The sequence below is a fragment of the Marmota marmota genome, unplaced genomic scaffold (assembly GCF_001458135.2).
Source record: "Marmota marmota marmota unplaced genomic scaffold, marMar, whole genome shotgun sequence".
NCBI lineage: Eukaryota > Metazoa > Chordata > Mammalia > Rodentia > Sciuridae > Marmota > Marmota marmota.
In genome coordinates, this window is record NW_026005711.1 from 2204 (window position 1) to 6180 (window position 3977).

The 3977-nt window shown below is 45.0% G+C and overlaps 1 pseudogene; it reads left to right on the forward strand.

The window, feature by feature from the left end:
* Nucleotides 1-228: 228 nt before the first annotated feature.
* On the forward strand, nt 229-1732 carry LOC107134350 (annotated as a pseudogene).
* Nucleotides 1733-3977: the final 2245 nt, after the last annotated feature.

Sequence of the window (3977 nt, forward strand, 5' to 3'; positions counted from 1 at the left end):
GCTTGTGGGACCAGTGGCAGGCAGCCTGGGTGAGGCCAAAATGAGAAGGGGCCCCATGCAGCTGTCCTTCCAGCAAGATCAGTGGCCTCAGCTCTAGGAGCTGGCACAAGCATGGTTTAGTCAGCCCAGAATGTGGTGGCCTGTCACGTGGTGGCCTGTCACATGGTGAGCAAGACCTTTCAGTTCCTGGTCAGTGCAGTGCCCTCAGTGGTGGGCTTAGGATATTAGCTGCATGACATTCTCCCCTTGGTTCATCTACAGCTGGGGCTACACATGAAAGAAGAGAGAGAAGACATCCAGATTAGGTGGTCTTACATCCACATGCCGGAAGGAAGTAACCATAAAGATCCACCCCAGAGCATCAGGGAAGGCCCAGTGGGTGAGACAAATGCAATATCTGAAACCCTCAAGGATATTTTGAAGCGCCTTGTGAGTTCTGCCTCTCTGTCCATGGTTCTGAGCACCAAGCCTATGGACATAAAAGAAGCTCAGAATCTACAGCACACTTCATCTAATGCTTAGGAATCCTGTCCCCCTAAACCTCCAAATGCTCATGAACTAAAAATCACTGGTAAAAACATCCATGCCTTGCTCCTAACCAAGAACACTACTCACCTCACTTGGGAGGAAGAGTTCACCTTCAAGCTGAACATCAAGTCCAAGAAGTTACACCTGCAGATTACAGAGGGCTGGCAGTCCTCAGAAGGTATTCTAGCTATGACCACTGTTTCTCTTGACTTGTCAAAGAAGCAGCCTTCCAGGCTGCAGAACTTCCAGGCTGATCAGTGGGCCTGCCCTCAGCAGCTTGGCACTGGGCTCTGTCACTGCAGAGTTTTCTTACATAAAACCCAGTGAATTGAAATCCTCACAAACCCCTTCCCCTGTTGCTGCTGCCAAGATAGAAAAGGACTTCACAGTGAAGCCTTGTGGGATTGTAGTCATTACTGTCACTGTTACTACGACATGGGATTCTTGGCTGATCTGAGTCTCCCCTGAAGATGCCCATCAAGGTGAAAGCCATTAAGAAGGACATCTCCACCCAGGCCAGGTGGTGCTCCTGTCAGCAAGACATTCTCTTCTTTAGATATGGAACTTCTGGTGTTTAACAGCTTCCATCAGGTTGCTGAAGTTGTCATCCAGTAGCCCACTAAATCTTCAAAGCTGAAACTCAAGTCTCCATGGAAGAAGAGCACTAACATCATTTCAGGGATCTCCAAGACCTCCCTCTCAGAACTATGATTCCCTGATGTAGGACTATGCATCCTCCATGGACAGCACCCACCAGGACACCCCATCTACACCACCCAGTAGAAGATGAGCCATCCTAAGCCCCAGCTACCCTGGAGCCCCAGGAGAAGGAACAGGACCCCTGGGACTTGGAGAAGGATCCCCTGGTGGTAGCATTTGGCGGGTCAGTCCCACTTGAGCTTGATAGGGACATGCTATCTGATAGTTCCCGGAGTGTCTTAGAGCCAGGAGCTGCCAAGAAGCCCCAAGGAGGAATTTTAAGGAAGGGTGCCAAGCTGATTTTCCACCAATGGCACCTACAGAAAGACCTCAGCATGAGCCAGTCACACAAAGACTTCATGTTCCTGCAGCAACACAACATGAGGGCCCCTAAAAGAAAGGGGTAACTCTCACTTAGCTGCTGAACAAGAAGCTGCTGTCCAGGCATTGGGGCAAGACTGCCGTGAGCTCCATGAACAAGGCCCTGTTGGAGCCCTGCCTGTAGGCCACTTGCCTCCTTCCCTGCAGCTGAAGGACAGGCTCCTGAGATGGCACCCTCACCAGGACAGAGCAGGAGTGCCAGCCACTGCCACATGCCCACTCCTCCAGCTTGATTTTCCCCAACAATCTAGTCTTTTGAAGGGAAAGAACAATCTGAGTCTCCGGCTGTGAGGCTTCCCCCAAAGAGAATTGAAAAAAGCCCAATTTGCCACCAGAATCCCAGTGGGACCTGCTGCCCCCACCTAAGCATTGAGGTAACAGGAGAAGAGTTTCTTGCAAGAGAAATAACATGCTCAGAGGGAGGGACAGCTGCGGATTCAATTTTGCCCATACAGCCCCTTAGCAGGGTGTGTTTGGGGCCCATGCCTGGACCATGTCATGGGGAGGTGTGCCCCTAAGGCTGTCACTGTGAACAGAATGGATGGGTCACCTTTCCTAATTTGCTACTTAGAATTAAAAACTATACCTGGCCCTGAGGACAGGGAGGTGGAATATGGGCAGGATTTTTGATAAAAGAAATTATCATAACAACTGATGAAATTCTTTGGCAAATATAGGAAAGCATTTGCCTTTGCCTTTAGCCATAGAACTTGAAAATTTATGCAAGTATTAAGTATGTTCTGTGCATATTATACTGGAAGTTTTTCCACAGTTACTCTGAGGCTACTTGCCAGTAGAGATAACTTAAATGCTGATGTGGTTCTTACATCTTCCTCTGCCATATCAGAAGCTCAGAACGCCAGTGGAACAGTTGATGTGCAGATTTCCTTTCCATCTGGTGAACTTACTACATAAGAGTGGGAACCTGAACCAGGAAGTTGAGAGCAATAAGTGACAGCACATAGAACATGATAATCTCTCTCTCTCTCTCTCTCTCTCTCTCTCACAAACACACACACACACACATACACACACACACGCACATTTTTTTGACAAATATTGCCTACAGCAAAAACAAAGTACTTATAGGGCACTAGAAGAAATTATTTTGCATCTCAGGTGTCCATTTTAGGAATGGGAATTTAATAACAAATTGTTCAAACATGGGAAATTTTTTTATGGGTTCTTGAGATTTCTGCTCCTAACCACATTTTTTGGGGGGTCTTTGTTTTGGGTTCTAGTGGGAAAAACTGGGCACACACTTTTAAACCCCTGTGTATCTAGCAGACTGCTTCCCTCATCAGCATGCCTATATCTTGGGTCCTTCAGTTTCCATGTGGCTTTGTTCTTCTTGAATGTGTAATGCCAGCAGATGTGCTTGTTGAAAAGTGATTGTCATTGGAGTGACATGTTTTGAGCTTTTAATGAGATGGGGGTTCTTCCAGTAAGATTAGAAGGGCTGGTGTGGCCCTAACCTCCAGCAGCTGTGCAAGTGGGTGAGTGCTTTTTGGAGGCTTCATTAACCTTCAACATGTATTTCAGGGGAATAGAGCCATCAAGAGCAAGGCCTTTTGGGAGAGCCAAAAACAAAGGACTTTTTTTCTTTCCTGTTTTTGGGGAAGAAATCCAAAAACTAAACTGGGAATTTTACTTTCAAATGCACATTAAAAGTTCTTAAGTGTTCCAGGAATTATCAAGTGACTTTAAAATGACTTTTAAACCACACTTAAAAAAGTTTTTTTAGCTGTAGATGGACAAATACTTTTATTTTATTTTATTTTTATGTGGTGTTGAGAATTGAACCCAGGGCCCTGCATGTGCTAGGCAAGTGCTCTACTGCTGAGCCACAACCTCAGTCCCCATGTTTTGTTTTTAAAGATTGCATTTGAATGTTAACCATTATAAAGTTCCAAAATACATTAATAGCATATTATGCATATCCTCCACCCCCCAAAAAAAGAATGAAGAACATGTAGCAAAAATACTTTACTGATATAGAATTTCCTATACTGACTTTCATTGGGTTTTAGGAAAGTTATCACCAAAAGCCAGTTTACCACATTCTCTATGATATAATAAATATTTATAGTAATAGTAATCATAATGTATGACCTACATGGAATAGAAATTTACGAAGAATTTATTTTACTTTGACTCAGTCATTCAAGTGGTAATTTCGTATGTTAGAAATGTTTCCAGTCAAAGCAGTATGGAGATTCCTGGGAAAGCTGGGAATGGAACCACCATTTGACCCAGCTATTGCCCTTCTCGGACTATTCCCTGAAGACCTTAAAAGAGCGTACTACAGGGATACTGTCACATCGATGTTCATAGCAGCACAATTCACAATAGCTAGACTGTGGAACCAA